We start from the raw sequence: 18,184 nt of genomic DNA, 5'->3' as shown, positions 1-18,184 counted from the left end.
GGCTGCAAGGCCCCATTCGCTTGCCTGGGGTTGACCTGGGCTCCAAAAATCCCCCTAGGCATGCCTGGGGTTGTCCTGGAGCCCGGACTTGCTGCCGCACTTGGGCTTCACTCCCAAAGAACCGCCGGGAGTGCGGACGTAGGACCCCCACAACCACCAGGGCATTAAGCTTCCATCAAGTGCCCCCCGCATCCGGACTTAAGCCTCCAAGGAGTGCTCCCCGCCCCTGGGCCAGGCCCCATTCACTTGCCTGAGGTTGACCTGGTGGCTGCAGGGCCCCAAAGGCTTGCAGGGGGTCGTCCTGGTGGCTGCAAGGCCCCACTCGTTTGCCTGGGGTTGACCTGGTGGCTGCAAGGCCCCAATCGCTTGCCTTGGGTTGACCTGGTGGCTACAAGGCCCCTTTCACTTACCTCGTGTTTACCTGGCGTCTACAAGGCCCCATTTGCTTGCCTGGGGTTGTCCTGGGCTCCAAAAGTTCCCCTAGGCATGCCTTGGGTTGACCTGGTGACCGGACTTGCTGCCGCCCTGAACTTCACTCCCTAAAAACCACCGGGAGTGCGGACGCAGGACCCTCACAACCGCCAGGGGCTTAAGCCTCTATCAAGTGCCCCCCCCACAGCCGCTTAAGCCTCGAACAAGTGCCCCTCCCCCGGGCTAGGCCCCATTCCCTTCCCAGGCTTTACCTGGTGGCTGCAAGGCCCCATTCGATTGCCTTGGGTTGACCTGGTTGCTGCAAGGCCACATTCATTTCCATTGAGTTGACCTCATGTCTGCAAGGCCCCGTAGGCTTGTCTGGGGTTCACCTGGTGGCTGCAAGGCCCCATTCGCTTGCCTCAGGTTAACCTGGTGGCTTCAAGGGCCCTTTCGCTTGCCTGGGGTTATCCTGGAGGAAGCTAGGCCCCATTAATTTGCCTGGAGTTGACCTGGTGGCTGCAAGCCTAGATTCACTTGCCTCGGGTGGACCTGTGGGCTGCACGGCCCCATTCTCTTGCCTGAGGTTCACCTGGTGGCTGCAGGTCCCATAGGCTTCCAGGGGGTTGACCTGGTTGCTGCAAGGCCCCATTTACTTACCTGGGGTGGACCTGGTGGCTTCAAGGCCTCATTCACTTGCCTGGGGTTAACCTGGTGGTTGCAAGGCCCTATTCACTTGATTGGGGATGACCTGGTGGATGCAAGGGCCCATTCGCTTGCATTAGGTTGACCTGGGTTCTGAAAGGCCCCATCCGCTTACCTGGGCTTGACCTGGTGTGTGCAAGGCCCCATTCGCTTACCTAGTGTTCATCTGGTGGCTGCACGGCCACATTCACTTACCTGGGGTTCACCTGGTGACTGCAAGGCCCCATTCACTTGCATTTTGTTGACCTGGTGGCTGAAAGGCCCAATTCGCTTGCATTGGGTTGAAATGGTGTCTGCCAGGCCCCGTAGGCTTGCCTGGTGTTGACCTCATGCCTGCAAGGCCCCATTCGATTGCATTGGGTTGACCTGGGGTCTGCAATGCCTTATCCGCTTACCTGCATTTGACCTGGTGGCTGAAAGGCCCCATTCACTTCCAGGGGTTGACCTGGTAGCTGCAAGGCCCCATTCGCTTGCATTGTGTTGAGCAGGTGGCTGCAAGGCCCCATTAGCTTACCTGGGTTTGACCTGGTGTCTGCAAGGCCCCATTCGCTTGCATTGGGCTGAGCAGGTGGCTGCAAGGCCCCATTCTCTTGCCTCGGGTTGACCTGGTAGCTACAAGGCCCCATTCTCTTGCCTGGGGTTAACCTGGTGGCTGCAGGGCCCCGTTCGCTTGGCTGCGGTTGACCTGGTTGCTACAGGGCCCCATGCGCTTGCCAGGGTTTGACAAGGTGTCTGCAAGGCCCATTCACTTGCGTTGGGTTGCCGAGGTGTCTCAAAGGCCCAGTAGGCTTGCCTGGGGTTCACCTGGTGGCTGCAAGGCCCCGTAGGCTGCCTTTGGTTACACCTTGTGGCTTGAAGGCCCCTTTCGCTTACCTGGGGTTTAGCTGGTGGCTGCAAGGCCCCACTCATTTGCATTGGGTTGACCTGGTGTCAGCAAGGCCCCGTAGGCTTGTCTCAGTTTGAACTGGTGCCTGCAAGGCGCCATTCACTTGCCTGGGGTGGACCTGGTGGCTGCAAGGCACGATTCGCTTACCAAGGGTTGACCTGGTGGCTGCAAGGCCCCATTCGCTTGCATTCAGTTAACCTGGTGGCTGCAGGGCCCCATAGGCTTGCAGGGGGTTGACCTGGTAGCTGCAAGTCCCCATTCGCTTGCCAGGGGTTGACCTCGAGGCTGCAAGGTCCCATTCGCTTACCTAGGTTTGACCTGGTGGCTGCAAGGCCCCATTCGCTTGCCAGGGGTTGACCTGGTTTCTGCAAGGCCCCTTTCACTTGCTTGGGTTTGACATGGTGGCTGCAAGGGCCATTCAGTTGCCTGGGGTTGACCTCGTGGCTGCAAGACCCCATTCGCATGCATTGGTTTGACCTGGTGGCTGCAAGGCCCCATTCTCTTACCTTGGGTTCACGTGGTGGCTGCCAGGCCCCATTCGCTTGCCTTGGGTTAACCTGGCGGTGGCAAGGCCACATTCGCTTGCCTGGGGTTGACCTGGTGGCCGCAAGGCCCATTTCGCTTGCATTGGGTTGACCTGGTATCTGCAAGGCCCCATTGGCTTACAGGGGACCGACCTGGTGGTGGCAAGGCCCCATTTGCTTGCCTGGGGTCAACCTGGTGGCTGTAAGACCCCATACACTTGCCTGGAGTGAACCTGGTGGTTGCAAGGCTCCATTCGCTTACCTAGGGTTGACCTGTTGGCTGCAAGGACTCATTCGCTTGGGAGGTTGGCCTGGTGGCTGCAAGGCCCCATTCTCTTGCTGGGGATTGACCTGCTGGCTGCAAGGCCCCATTCTCTTTCCTCGGGTTGACCTGGTCACTGCAAGGCCCCTTCGCTTGCCTGGGGTTGACCTGGTGGCTGCACGGCCCCATAGGCTTCCAGTGGTTTGAACTGGTGGTTGCAAGGCCACATTTGCTTGCCTGGGGTTGACCTGGGGTCTGCAAGGCGCCTTTCAATTGCATTGGGTTGACCTGGTGTCTGTAAGGCCCCGTAGGCTTCCTTCGGATTCACCTGGTGCCTTGAAGGCACCATTCGCTTAAATGGGGTTGACCTGGTGGCTGCTAGGCCCCATTCAGTTACCTGGGGTTGACCCGCTGGCTTCATTGCCCCATAGGCTTGCAGGGGGTTGACCTGGTGGCTCTAAGTCCCCATTCGCTTGCCCGGGGTTTACCTGGTGGCGGCAAGGCCCCATTCGCTTGCCTGGGGTTAACCTGGAGGCTGCAAGGCCGCATTCGCTTGCTTTGGGTTGACCTGGTGTCTGCAAGGCCCCGTACGTTTGCCTGATTTATACCTGGTGGCTGCAAGGCCCCATTCAGTTGCCCGGGGTTGACCTGGAGGCTGCAAGGCCCAATTCGATTTCCTGGGGTTGGTGTGGGCTCCAAAAGTCCCCTTAGGCATGCCTGGAGTTGACCTGATGGCTGCAGAGCCCCATAGGCTTCCAGGGGGTTGATCTGGTGGCTGCAGGGCACCATTCCCTTGACAGGGGTTGATCTGGTGTCTGCAAGGACCCATTCTCTTTCCGGGGGTTGACCTGGTGTCTGCAAGGCCCCGTTCACTTGCCTGGGTTTGACATGGTGGCTCCAAGGCCCCATTCAGTTTCCTGGGGTTGACCTGGTGGCTGCAAGGCCGCATTCACTTGCATTGGGTTGACCTGGTGTCTGCAAGGTCCCAATCGCTTTACGTGGTGGGAACCAGTGGATACAAGCCCATTCGCTTGCATTGGGTTGACCTGGTGGCTGGAAGGCCCCATTTACTTACCTGGGGTTCACCTGGTGGCTGCAGAGCCCCATAGGCTTGCAGAGGGTTGACCTGGTGGCTGCAAGGCCACATTCACCTACTTGCGGTTGCCCTGGTGGATGCCACGCCCCATTCGCTTGCCTGAGTTACACCTGGTGGCTGCAAGGACCCATTCACTTGCCGGGGTTTGACCTGGTGGATGCAGGGCCCCAAAGGCTTGCAGGGGTTTGACCTCGTGGCTTCAAGGCCACATTCGCTTGCCTGGGGTTGACCTGGTGGCTGCCAGGCCCCATTCGCTTAAATGGGGTTGAGATGGTGACTGCAAGGCCCCATTCCCTTGTATTGGGTTGACCTCCTGTCTGCACGGCCCCATTCGCTTTCCTGGGATGGAGCTGGTGGCTGCAAGGCCCTATTCGCTTGCATTGGGTTGACCTCGTGTCTGCAAGGCCCCGTAGGTTTGCCTGAGCTATACCTGGTGGCTGCAAGGTCCCATTCGCTTGCAGGGGGTTCATCTGGTGGTTCCAAAGCCCCATTCGCTTACCTGGGATTGACCTTGTGGATGCAAGGCCCCATACGCTTACCTATGGTTTACCTGGTGGCTTCAAGGCCCCATTCGCTTACCTGGGATTAAGCTTGTGGCTGCGAGGCCCCATTCGCTTACCTGGGGTTCACCTGGTGGATGGAAGGCCCCGTTCACTTGCAGGAGGTTGACCTGGTGGCTGCAAGGCCACATTCGCTTGCCTGTGGTTGACCTGGTGGCTGCAAGGCCCCGTTCGCTTGGCTGGGGTGGTCCTAGTGGCTGCAAGGCCCCATTCGCTTGCAGGGGGTTGACCTGGTGGCTGCAATGCCACCTTCGCTTCCCTGGGGTTGACCTGGTTTCTGCAAGGCCCCATGCTCTTGGCTGGGGTTGGTCTCCTGGCTGCAAGGCCCCCTTCAGTTATCTGGAGTTCACCTGGTGGATGCAGGCCCCCATACGCTTTCCTGGGTTTGACCTGGTTGGTGCAAGGCCCCATTCGCTTGCATTGGGTTGACCTGGTGTCTGTAAGACCCCATAAGCTTACCTGGGGTTCACCTGGTGGCTGCAAGGACCCATTCACTTGCAGGGGTTGACCTGGTGGCTGCAAGGCCCCATTCACTGACCTGTGGTTGACCTGGTGTCTGGACGGCGCCATTCACTTACCTGGGGTTGACGTGGGCCCGAAAAGTCCCCTCAGGCATGGCTGGGGTTGACCTGGTGGCGGCAGGTCCCTATTGGCTTGCAGGGGTTTGTTCTGGTGGCTGCAAGGCCACTTTTGCTTTCCTGGGAGAGAACTGGTGGATCCAAGGCCCCGTTCGCTTCGCTGGGATTGACATGGTGGCTATAAGGCCTCTTTCACTTACCTGGGGTTGACATGGTTGCTGCAAGGCCCCATTCGCTTGCATTGGGTTGACCCGCTGCCTTCAAGGCCCCTTTCACTTACCTGGGGTTCACCTGGTGGCTGCAGGGCCCCATAGACTTGCAGCTGGTAGACCTGGTGAATGCAAGGCCCCATTCGCTTTACCTGGGGTGGCCTTGGTGGCTCCAAGGCCCCATTCGCTTCGCTGGATTTAACCTGGTGGTGCAAGGCCCCATTCACTTGCCTGGGATTGACCTTGTGGCTGCAAGGCCCCATTCTCTTTCCGGGGCTTGACCTGGGGACTGCAAGGCCCATTCGCTAGCCTGGGTTTCACGTGGGCTCCAAAAGTCCTCTTAGGCATGCCTGGGATTGACCTGGTGGCTTCAAAGCCCCATTCACTTACCTGGGGTTCATCTGCTGGCTGCAGGGCCCCATAGGTTTGCAGGGGGTGGACCTGGTGGCCGCAAGGCCACATTCGATTTACTGGGGTTGACCTGGTGTCTGCAAGGCCCCATGTGGTTGCCTGGGGTTGATCTGGTGGCTGCAAGGTGCAATTCACTTATCTGGTGTTCACCTGGTGGATGTAGGGCCCCAAAGGCTTGCAGGGGCTAGACCTGGTGGCTGCAAGGCCCCATATCCTTGCATTGGGTTGACCTGGTATCTGCGAGGCCCCATTCACTTACCTGGGGTTGACCTGGTTGGTGCAAGGCCCCATTAGCTTGCATTGGGTTGACCTGGTGGTTGCAAGGCCCCATTCGCTTACCTGGGGAGGACCTGGTAGCTGCAAGGCCCCATTCACTAGCATTGGGTTCACCTGGTGGCTGAAGGCCCCTTTTGATTACATTGGGTTGACCTGGTGTCTGCAAGGCCCCATTCGCTTACCTGGGGTTGACCTGGTGGCTGCAAGGTCCCATTCATTTACCTGGGGTTCGCCTGGTGGCTGCAGGGTCCCATAGGCTTGCAGGGGGTTCACCTGGTGGCTGCAAGGCCCCATTCGCATACCTGGGGTTGACCTGGTGGCTGCCAGGCCCCATTCGCTTACCTGGGCATAACCTGGTGGCTGCAAGGCCCCATTAGCTTCCATTGGGTTAATCTGGTGGCTGCAATGCCCCATTCGCTTTACCTGCGGTTGACCTGGTGGCTGCAAGGCCAAATTCGCTTCCCTGGGACTGACCTGGTGTCTGCAAGGCTCCATGCGCTTGCCTGGGGTTGATCTGGTGTCTGCAAGGCCCCATTCACTTATCTGGAGTTCACCTGGTGGATGCAGAACCCGATAGGCTTGCAGGGGGTTGACCTGTTGGCTGTAAGGCCCCATAGGCTTGCAGGGGGTTGACCTGGTGTCTGCAAGGCCCCATTCGCTTGCCTGGGGTTGATGTGGGCTCCAAAAGTCCTCTTAGGCATGCCTGGGGTTGACCTGCTGGCTACAAGGCCCCATTTGCTTGGATTGGGTTGACCTGGTATCTGCGAGGCCCCATTTGCTTACCTCGGGCTGACCTGGTTGGTGCAAGGCCCCATTCGCTCGCATTGGGTTGACCTGGTGGCTGCAAGGCCCCTTTCGATTACATTGGGATGACCTTGTGTCTGCAAGGCCCCTTTAGCTTACCTGGGGTTGACCTGGTGGCTGCAAGGCCCCATTCATTTACCTGGGGTTCACCTGGTGGCTGCAGGGCCCCATAGGCTTCCAGGGGGTTCACTTGGTGGCTGCAAGGCCCCATTCGCATACCGGGGGTTGACCTGCTGGCTGCCAGGCCCCATTCGCTTACCTGGGCATAACCTGGTGGCTGCAAGGCCCCATTTGCTTCCATTGGGTTAATCTGGTGGCTGCAACGCCCCATTCTCTTTACCTGGGGTTGACCTGGTGGGTGTTAGGCCCCATTCACTTACCTGGGGTTGACGTTGTGGCTGCAGGGCCCCATAGGCTTGCAGGGGGTTGACCTGGTGGCTGCAAGGCCACATTCGCTTCCCTGGGACTGACCTGGTGTCTGCAAGGCTCCATGCGCTTGCCTGGGGTTGACCTCGTGGCTGCAAGGCCCCATTCGCTTGCAGGGGAGTGTCCTGGTGGTTGCAAGGCCGCATTCGGTTCCCTGTGGGTGACCTGGTGGCTCCAAGGACCCATTGGCTTGCAGGGGTTGACGTGGTGGCTGCAAGGCCCCATTCGCTTGCAGGGGAGTGTCCTGGTGGTTGCAAGGCCGCATTCGGTTGCCTGTGGGTGACCTGGTGGCTCCAAGGCCCCATTCACTTGCATTGGGTTCACCTGGTGGCTGAAGGCCCCTTTTGATTACATTGGGTTGACCTGGTGTCTGCAAGGCCCCATTCGCTTACCTGGTGTTGACCTGGTGGCTGCAAGGCCCCTTTCACTTACCTGGAGTTCACCTCGTGGCTGCTGGGCCCCACAGGCTTGCAGGGGTTGATCACATGGCTGCAAGGCCCCATTCGCTTGCAGGGGAGTGACCTGGTGGCTGCAAGCCCGCATTCGCTTGCCTGTAGTCAACCTGGTGGCTCCAAGGCCCCATTCGCTTGCAGGGGTTGACCTGGTGGCTGCAAGGCCCCATTCGCTTGCATTGGGTTGACCTGGTGACTGCAGGGCCCCATTCGCTTACCTGAGGTTAATCTGGTGGCTGCAGAGCCCCATAGACTTCCAGTTGGTTGAGCTGGTGAATGCAAGGCCCCATTCGCTTACCTGGGGTTGACTTGGTGGCTACAAGGCACCATTCCCTTTCCTGGAGTTAATCTGGTGGCTGCAAGGCCCCATTCACTTGCTTGGGATTGACCCGGTGGCTGCAAGGCCCCATTCACTTGCCTGGGCATAACCTGGTGGCTGCAAGGCCCCATTTGCTTCCATTGGGTTAACCTGGTGGCTGCAAGGCCCCATTCTGTTTAACTGGGGTTGACCTGGTGGGTGCAAGGCCCCGTTCACTCTACCTGGGGTTGACGTTGTGGCTGCAGGGTCCCATAGGCTTGCAGGGGGTTGAGCTGGTGGCTGCAAAGCCACATTCACTTATCTGGAATTAACCTGGTGGATGCAGAGCCCCATAGGCTTGCAGGGGGTTGACCTGGTGGCTGCAAGGCCGCATTCGCTTGCCTGGGGTTGACGTGGGCTCCAAAAGTCCTCTTAGGCATGCCTGGGGTTGACCTGGTGGCTGGAAGGCCTCATTCGCTTGGATTGGCTCGACCTGGTGTCTGCAGGCCCCCGTAGGTTTGGCTGAGCTACACCTGGTGGCTTCAAGGTCCCATTCGCTTGCAGGGGGTTCATCTGGTGGCTCCAAAACCCCATTCGCTTACCTGGGGTTGACCTGGTGGCTGCAAGGCCCCACACACTTACCTATGGTTTACCTGGTGGCTGCAATGCCCCATTCGCTTACCTGGGGTTAACGTGGTGGCTGCCGGGCCCCATAGGCTTGGAGGGAGTTGACCTGGTCAATGCAAGGCCCCATTCACTTACCTGGGGTTGACCCGGTGGCTGCAAGGCCCTATTAGCTTTCTAAGGGTTAAACTGGTGGCTGCAAGGCCCCATTCATTTACCAGGGGTTGATCTGGTGGATGCAAGGCAACATTCGCTTGCCTGGGGTTGACCTGATTCCTCCAAGGCCCCAATCTCTTTCAGGGTGCTGACCTGGGCACTGCAAGGCCCCATTCACTTACCTGTGGTTGAGCTGGTGTCTGCAAGACCCCATTCGCTCGCCTGGGCTTGACGTGGCCTCCAAAAGTCCCGTTAGGCATGGCGGGGTTTGACCTGGTGGCTGCAGGGCCCTATAGCCTTGCAAGGGTTTGACCTGGTGTCTGCAAGGCCAGTTTCGCTTGCCTGGGATAGAGCTGATGGCTGCAAGGCTCCATTCGCTTGGCTGGCGGTGACCTGGTGGCTGCTAGGCCCCATGTGCTTGCCTGGGGTTGATCTGGTGACTGCAAGATTCCATTCACTTAATGGTGTTCACCTGGTGGATGTAGGGCCCCAAAGGCTTGCAGGGGCTAGACTTGGTGGCTGCAAGGCCCAATATGCTTGCATTGGGTTGACCTGGTATGTGCAAGGCCCCATTCGCTTACCTGGCATGACCTGGTAGCTGCAAGGCCCCTTTCGCTTGCATTGGTTTCACCTGGTGGCTGCAAGGCCCCATTCCCTTACCTGGGGTTAACCTGGTGGCTGCAGGGCCCCATAGGCTTCCAGGGGATTGACCTGGTGGCAGAAAGGCCACATTCGCTTCACTGGGGATGACCTGGTGTCTGCAAGGCCCCATGCGCTTGCCTGGGGTTGATCTGGGGGCTGCAAGGTCCCATTCACTTAATGGTGTTCACCTGTTTGATGTAGGGCCCCAAAGGCTTGCAGGGGCTAGACCTGGTGGCTGCAAGGCCCCATTCGCTTCCATTGGGTTCACCTGGTGGCTGCAAGGCCCCATTTGCTTGCATTGGGTTGACCTGGTGTCTGCAAGGTCCCATTTGCTTACCTGGGGTTGACCTGGTGGCTGCAAGGCCCCATTCATTTACCTGGCGTTCACTTGGTGGCTGCAGGGCCCCATGCGCTTTACCTGGGGTTGACCTGGTGGCTGCCAGGCCCCATTCGGTTCCCTGGGACTGACCTGGTGTCTGCAAGGCTCCATGCGCTTCCCTGGGGTTGATCTGGTGGCAGCAAGGCCCCATTCACTTATCTGGAGTTCACCTGGAGGATGCAGAGCCCCATAGGCTTGCAAGGCATTGACCTGGTGTCTGCAAGGCCCCATTCGCTTGCCTGGGATTGAGGTGGGCTCCAAAAGTCCTCTTAGGCATGCCTGGGGTTGACGTGGTGGCTGCAAGGCCCCATTCGCTTGGATTGGGTTGACCTGGTGTCTGGAAGGCCCCATTTCCTTACCAAGGGTTGACCTGGTGTCCGCAAGGCCCGATTCGCTTACCTGGGGTTAACGTAGTGGCTGCAAGGCTTCATTCACTTGCATTGGGTTGACCTGGTGTCTGCAAGGCCCCATTCGCTTACCTGCGGTTGACCTGGTCGCTGCAAGGCCCTTTCACTTTACCTGGGGTTGACCTGGTGGCTCCTGGGCCCCATAGGCTTGCAGGGTGTTGACCAAGTGGCTGCAAATCCCCGTAGGCTTCCCTGAGTAACACCTCGTGCCTGCAAGGCCCCATTCGCTTACGAGGGATTTACCTGGTGGCTGCAAGGCCACATTCATTTACCAGGGGTTGATATGGTGGATGCAAGGCCCCATTCGCTTACCTGTGGTTGACCTGGTGACTGCAAGGCCCCATTCGCTCGCCTGGGGTTGACGTGGGCTACAAAAGTCCCGTTAGGCATTGCGGGGTTTGACCTGGTGGCTGCAGGGCCCTATAGCCTTGCAAGGGTTTGACCTGGTGGCTGCAAGGCCCCATTCGCTTACCTGGGGAGGACCTGGTAGCTGCAAGGCCCCATTCTCTTCCATTGGGTTCACCTGGTGGCTGCAAGGCCCCATTCGCTTGCATTGGGTTGACCTGGTGTCTGCAAGGCCCCATTTGCTTACCTGGGGTTGACCTGGTGGCTGCAAGGCCCCGTTCATTTACCTGGCGTTCACCTGGTGGCTGCAGGGCCCCATTCGCATAGCTGCGGTTGACCTCGTGCCTGCCAGGCCCCATTCGCTTCCCTGGGACTGACCTGGTGTCTGCAAGGCTCCATGCGCTTCCCTGGGGTTGATCTGGTGGCTGCAAGGCCCCATTCACTTATCTGGAGTTCACCTGGAGGATGCAGAGCCCGATAGGTTGCAAGGCGTTGACCTGGAGTCTGCAAGGCCCCATTCGCTTGCCTGGGATTGACGTGGGCTCCAAAAGTCCTCTTAGGCATGCCTGGGGTTGACGTGGTGGCTGGAAGGCCCCATTCGCTTGGATTGGGTTGACCTGGTGTCTGGAAGGCCCCATTTGCTTACGTAGGGTAGACCTGGTGGCTGCAAGGCCCGATTCGCTTACCTGGGTTTAATGTGGTGGCTGCAAGGCTTCATTCACTTGCATTGGGTTGACCTGGTATCTGCAAGGCCCCATTCGCTTACCTGGCAGGACCTGGTAGCTGCAAGGCCCCATTCGCTTGCATTGGTTTCACCTGGTGGCTGCAAGGCCCCATTCCCTTACCTGGGGTTAACCTGGTGGATGCAGGGCCCCATAGGCTTCCAGGGGATTGACCTGGTGGCAGAAAGGCCACATTCGCTTCACTGGGGATGACCTGGTGTCTGCAAGGCCCCATGCGCTTGCCTGGGGTTGATCTGGGGGCTGCAAGGTCCCATTCACTTAATGGTGTTCACCTGTTTGGTGTAGGGCCCCAAAGGCTTGCAGGGGCTAGACCTGGTGGCTGCAAGGCCCCATTCGCTTCCATTGGGTTCACCTGGTGGCTGCAAGGCCCCATTTGCTTGCATTGGGTTGACCTGGTGTCTGCAAGGTCCCATTTGCTTACCTGGGGTTGACCTGGTGGCTGCAAGGCCCCATTCATTTACCTGGCGTTCACCTGGTGGCTGCAGGGCCCCATTCGCTTTACCTGGGGTTGACCTGGTGGCTGCCAGGCCCCATTCGGTTCCCTGGGACTGACCTGGTGTCTGCAAGGCTCCATGCGCTTCCCTGGGGTTGATCTGGTGGCTGCAAGGCCCCATTCACTTATCTGGAGTTCACCTGGAGGATGCAGAGCCCCATAGGCTTGCAAGGCGTTGACCTGGTGTCTGCAAGGCCCCATTCGCTTGCCTGGGATTGAGGTGGGCTCCAAAAGTCCTCTTAGGCATGCCTGGGGTTGACGTGGTGGCTGCAAGGCCCCATTCACTTGGATTGGGTTGACCTGGTGTCTAGAAGGCCCCATTTGCATACCTAGGGTTGACCTGGTCGCTGCAAGGCCCTTCACTTTACCTGGGGTTGACCTGGTGGCTCCTGGGCCCCATAGGCTTGCAGGGTGTTGACCAAGTGGCTGCAAATCCCCGTAGGCTTCCCTGAGTAACACCTGGTGCCTGCAAGGCCCCATTCGCTTACGAGGTATTGACCTGGTGGCTGCAAGGCCCCATTCATTTACCAGGGGTTGATATGGTGGATGCAAGGCCCCATTCGCTTACCTGTGGTTGACCTGGTGACTGCAATGCCCCATTCGCTCGCCTGGGGTTGACGTGGGCTACAAAAGTCCCGTTAGGCATGGTGGGGTTTGACCTGGTGGCTGCAGGGCCCTATAGCCTTGCAAGGGTTTGACCTGGTGGCTGCAAGGCCACTTTCGCTTGCCTGGGATAGAGCTGATGGCTGCAAGGCCCCATTCGCTTACCTGGGGAGGACCTGGTAGCTGCAAGGCCCCATTCTCTTCCATTGGGTTCACCTGGTGGCTGGAAGGCCGCATTCGCTTGCATTGGGTTGACCTGGTGTCTGAAAGGCCCCATTTGCTTACCTGGGGTTGACCTGGTGGCTGCAAGGCCCCGTTCATTTACCTGGCGTTCACCTGGTGGCTGCAGGGCCCCATTCGCATAGCTGCGGTTGACCTCGTGCCTGCCAGGCCCCATTCGCTTCCCTGGGACTGACCTGGTGTCTGCAAGGCTCCATGCGCTTCCCTGGGGTTGATCTGGTGGCTGCAAGGCCCCATTCACTTATCTGGAGTTCACCTGGAGGATGCAGAGCCCGATAGGCTTGCAAGGCATTGACCTGGTGTCTGCAAGGCCCCATTCGCTTGCCTGGGATTGACGTGGGCTCCAAAAGTCCTCTTAGGCATGCCTGGGGTTGACGTGGTGGCTGCAAGGCCCCATTCACTTGGATTGGGTTTACCTGGTGTCTGGAAGGCCCCATTTGCTTACGTAGGGTGACCTGGTGGCTGCAAGCCCCGATTCTCTTACCTGGGTTTAACATGGTGGCTGCAAGGCTTCATTCACTTGCATTGGGTTGACCTGGTGTCTGCAAGGCCCCATTCGCTTACCTGCGGTTGACCTGGTGGCTGCAAGGCCCTTTCACTTTACCTGGGGTTGACCTGGTGGCTCCTGGGCCCCATAGGCTTGCAGGGTGTTGACCCAGTGGCTGCAAATCCCCGTAGGCTTCCCTGAGTTACACCTGGTGCCTGCAAGGCCCCATTCGATTACGTGGGATTGACCTGGTGGCTATAAGGCCCCATTCACTTACCTGGGGTTGAGCTGGTTGCTGCAAGGCCCCATTCGCTTGCATTGGGGTGACCTGGTGTCTGCAATGCCCCATTCGCTTACCTGGGGTTGACCTGGTGGCTGCAAGGCCCCTTTCACTTACCTGGGGTTCACCTGGTGGCTGCTGGGCCCCATAGGCTTGCAGGGGTTGACCTCGTGGCTGCAAGGCCCCATTCGCTTGCAGGGGAGTGACCTGGTGGCTGCAAGGACGCAATCGCTTCCCTGTGCTTCACCTGGTTGCTGCAAGGCCCGATTCACTTACCTGGGGTTAACCTGGTGGCTGCAAGGCCACATTCCCTTACCGCGGGCTCACCTCATGGCTGAAGGGCCCTATAGGCTCACAGGGGCTTGAAGTGGTGCCTTCAAGTCCCCATTGGCTTGCACTGGGTTCACCTGGTGGATCCAAGGCCCAGTTCGATTACCTAGAGCTGACCTGGTGGCTGCAACGCCCAATTAACTTGCCTGGGGTCGACCTGGTGAATGCAAGGCCCTAGTCGCTTGCTTGGGGTTGGCCTGGTAGCTGCAAGGCCCCATTCGCTTGCCTGGAGTTGACGTGGGCTCCAAAAGTCCTCTTAGGCATGCCAGGGGTTGACCTGGTGGCTGCAAGGCCTCATTCGCTTGGATTGGGTTGACCTGGTGTCTGCAAGGCCCCTTTAGCTTACCTGGGGTTGATCTGGTGGCTGCAAGGCCCTTTCATTTACCTGGGGACGACCTGGTGGCTCCTGAGCCCCATAGGCTTCCAGGGGGTTGACCCAGTGGCTGCAAGTCCCCGTAGGTTTACCTGAAATACACCTGGTGCCTGCAAGGCCCAATTGGTTACGTGGGATTGACATAGTGGCTATAAGGCCCCATTCACTTACCTGGGATTGACCTGGTGGCTATAAGGCCCCATTCACTTACTGGGGGTTGACCTGGGTGCTCCAAGGCCCCATTCGCTTGCATTGGGTTGACCTGGTGTCTTCAAGGCCCCATTCGCTTACCTGGGGTTGACCTGGTGGCTGCAAGACAGCTTTCATTTACCTGGGGTTCACCTGGTGGCTGCTGGGCCCCATAGGCTTGCAGGAGGATGACCTGGTGGCTGCAAGGCCCGATTCGCTTACCTGGGTTTAACGTGGTGGCTGCAAGGCTTCATTCACTTGCATTGGGTTGACCTGGTGTCTGCAAGGCCCCATTCGCTTACCTGCGGTTGACCTGGTGGCTGCAAGGCCCTTTCACTTTACCTGGGGTTGACCTGGTGGCTCCTGGGCCCCATAGGCTTGCAGGGTGTTGACCCAGTGGCTGCAAATCCCCGTAGGCTTCCCTGAGTTACACCTGGTGCCTGCAAGGCCCCATTCGCTTACGTGGGATTGACCTGGTGGCTATAAGGCCCCATTCACTTACTGGGGGTTGACCTGGGGGCTCCAAGACCCCATTCGCTTGCATTGGGTTGACCTGGTGTCTTCAAGGCCCCATTCGCTTACCTGGGGTTGACCTGGTGGCTGCAAGACACCTTTCACTTACCTGGGGTTCACCTGGTGGCTGCTGGGACCCATAGGCTTGCAGGAGGTTGACCTGGTGGCTGCAAGGCCCGATTCGCTTACCTGGGTTTAACGTGGTGGCTGCAAGGCTTCATTCACTTGCATTGGGTTGACCTGGTGTCTGCAAGGCCCCATTCGCTTACCTGCGGTTGACCTGGTGGCTGCAAGGCCCTTTCACTTTACCTGGGGTTGACGTGGTGGCTCCTGGGCCCCATAGGCTTGCAGGGTGTTGACCCAGTGGCTGCAAATCCCCGTAGGCTTCCCTGAGTTACACCTGGTGCCTGCAAGGCCCCATTCGCTTACGTGGGATTGACCTGGTGGCTATAAGGCCCCATTCACTTACTGGGGGTTGACCTGGGTGCTCCAAAGCCCCATTCGCTTGCATTGGGTTGACCTGGAGTCTTCAAAGCCCCATTCGCTTACCTGGGGTTGATCTGGTGGCTGCAAGACACCTTTCACTTACCTGGGGTTCACCTGGTGGCTGCTGGGACCCATAGGCTTGCAGGAGGTTGACCTGGTGGCTGCAAGGCCCCATTCGCTAATAGGGGAGTGACCTGGGGCTGAAAGCCCGCATTCGCTTGCCTGTGGTTTACCTGGTGGCTGCAAGGACCCACTCGCTTACCTGGGGTTAACCTGGTGGCTGCAGGGCCCCGTAGACTTGCAGTTGGTTGACCTGGTGGCTGCAAGGCCCCATTCACTAGCCTGGATTTGACCTGGTGGCTGCAAGCCCCATTCGCTTGCCTGGGGTTGACCTGGGGACTGCAACGCCCCATTCGCTAGCCTGGGATTGACGTGGGCTCCAAAAGTCCTCTTAGGCATGCCTGGGATTGACCTTGTGGCTGCAAGGCCCCATTCACTTACCTGGCGTTCACCTGGTGGCTGCAGGGCCCCATAGGCTTGCAGGGGATTGACCTGGTGGCTGAAAGGCCACATTCGCTTCACTGGGGTTTACCTGGTGTCTGCAATGCCCCATGCGCTTGCCTGGGCTTGATCTGGTGCCTGCAATGTCCCATTCACTTAATGGTGTTCACCTGGTGGATGTAGGGCCCCAAAGGCTTGCAGGGGCTAGACCTGGTGGCTGCAAGGCCCCATACTCTTGCATTGGGTTGACCTGGTGTCTGCAAGGCCCCATTCGCTTGCCTGGGGTTGACGTGGGTTCCAAAAGTCCTCTTATGCATGCCTTGGTTTGACCTGGTGGATGCAAGGTCTCATTCGCTTGGATTCGGTTTACCTGGTGTCTGGAAGTCCCCATAGGCTTGCAGTTGGTTGACCTGGTGGCTGCAAGACCCCATTCGCTTGCCCGGGGGTGACCTGCTGGCTGGAAGCCCCATTCGCTTGCATTGGGTTGACCTGCTGTCCCCAAGGCCCTATCCGCTTACCTGCAGTTGACCTGGTGGCTGCACGGCCGAATTCGCTTGCATGGGGTTGACCTGGTGGCTGGAAGACCCCATTTGCTTGCATAGAGTTGACCTGGTTGCTGCAAGGCCCCATTAGCTTACCTGGGGTTGACCTGGTTGCTGCAAGGCCCCATTTGCTTGCATTGGGTTGACCTGGTGGAGAGAAGGCCCCATTCCCTTACCTGGGTTTGACCTGGTGGCTGAAAGGCCCCATAGGCTTGCTTGGGTTACACATGGTGGCTTGAAGGCCTCGTTCGCTTGCATTGGGTTGACCTGGTGGCAGCAAGGACCCATTCGTTTACCTGGTGTTGACCTCGTGGCTGCAAGGCCCCATTCGATTGCATTGGGTTGACCTGGTGTCTTCAAGGCCCGAGAGGCTTGCCTGGGCTTGACCTGGTGTATGCAAAGCCCAATTTACTTGTATTCTGTTGAACTGGTTTCTGCAAGCCCCATGCGCTTCATGGAGTTGACCTCGTGGCTGCAAGGCCCCATTCACTCTACCTGGGTTGACCCTGTGGCTGCAGGGCCCCATATATATGCATTTGGTTGACCTGGTGTCTGCAAGGCCCCATTCGCTTGCCTGGGGTTGACCTGGGGGGTGCAGGGCCCCATTCTCTTCCTTGGGTTTGACCTGGTGGCTGCAAGGCCCCATTCATTTACCAGGGGTTCACCTGGTTGCTTCAGGGCCCCATGCTCTTGCTTGGGGTTGACCTGGTGTCTTCAAGGCCTCATGGGCTTCCCTGGGGTTCATCTGGTGGGTGCAAGGCCTCATTCACTTACCTGGGGATCACCTGGTGGCCTCAAGGCCCCATAGACTTGCATGGGGTTGACCTGGTGGCTGCAAGGTCCCATACGCTTGCATTGGGAAGCATTGGGTTGAGTTGACCTGGTATCTGGAAGGCCCCTTTGGCTTATCTGGAGTTGACCTGGTGGCTGCAAGGCCCCATTCGCTTACCTGAGGTTACCTGGTGGCTGCAGGTCCCCATAGGCTCACAGAGGGTCGACGTGGTGGCTGCAAGGCCCCAGTCGCATACCTGGGGTTGATCTGGTGGCTGAGAGGCCCCATTCGCTTACATTGGGTTGACCTGGTGTCTCCAAGGCCCCATTCACTCTACCTTGGTTTGACCTGGTGGCTGGAAGGCGCCATTCAGTTGCCTGGGGTTGACCTGGTGATTGCAAGGCCGCATTCGGTTGCATTGGGTTGACCTGGTGGCTGAAAGGCCCCATTCGCTTACCTGGGGTTGACCTGGTGGCTGCAAGGCCACATTCACTGCGATATGGTTGACCTGGTGTCTGCAAAGCCCTGTAGCCTTGCGTGAGTTACACCTGGTGGCTGCAAGGTCCCATTCACTTGCCTTGGTTGACGTGGGCTCCAAGAGTCCCCTTAGGCATGCCTGAGGGTGACCTGTTGGCTGCAAGGCCACATTCACTTACCTGGGGTTCACCTAGTGGCTGGTAGGCCCCATTCGTTTCCAGGGGGTTGACCTGGTGTCTGCAAGGCCCCATTCACTGACCTGGGGTTCACATGGTGGCTGCAGGGCCCCATAGGCTTGCAGGGGTTTGACATGGTTGCTGCAAGGCCACATTCACTTGCCTGTGGTTGACCTAGTGGCTGTAAGGCACCATTCACTTGCAGGGGGTTGAGCTGGTGTATGCAAGGCCCTGAAGGCTCTGCTTGGGGTTCACCTGGTGGCTGCAAGGCCCCATTCCCTTACCTGGGGTTCACCTGGAGGCTGAAGGGCCCCATAGGCTTGCACGGAGTTGACCTGGTCAATGCAAGGCTCCATTCTCTTACCTGGGGTTGACCTTGTGGCTGCAAGGCCCCATTCGCTTTCCTGGGGTTAAACTGGTGGCTCCAAGGCCCCATTTGCTTCGATTGGGTAACCTGGAGGCTGCAAGGGCACATACGCTTGGCTGGGGTGGACCTGGTGGCTTGAAGGCCCCATTGACATACCTGGC

This window comes from Crocodylus siamensis, unplaced genomic scaffold (genome assembly GCF_052110815.1).
Source record: "Crocodylus siamensis isolate JL-2025a unplaced genomic scaffold, ASM5211081v1 HiC_scaffold_16, whole genome shotgun sequence".
Taxonomy (NCBI): domain Eukaryota; kingdom Metazoa; phylum Chordata; order Crocodylia; family Crocodylidae; genus Crocodylus; species Crocodylus siamensis.
This window is presented reverse-complemented; position numbering follows the sequence as displayed.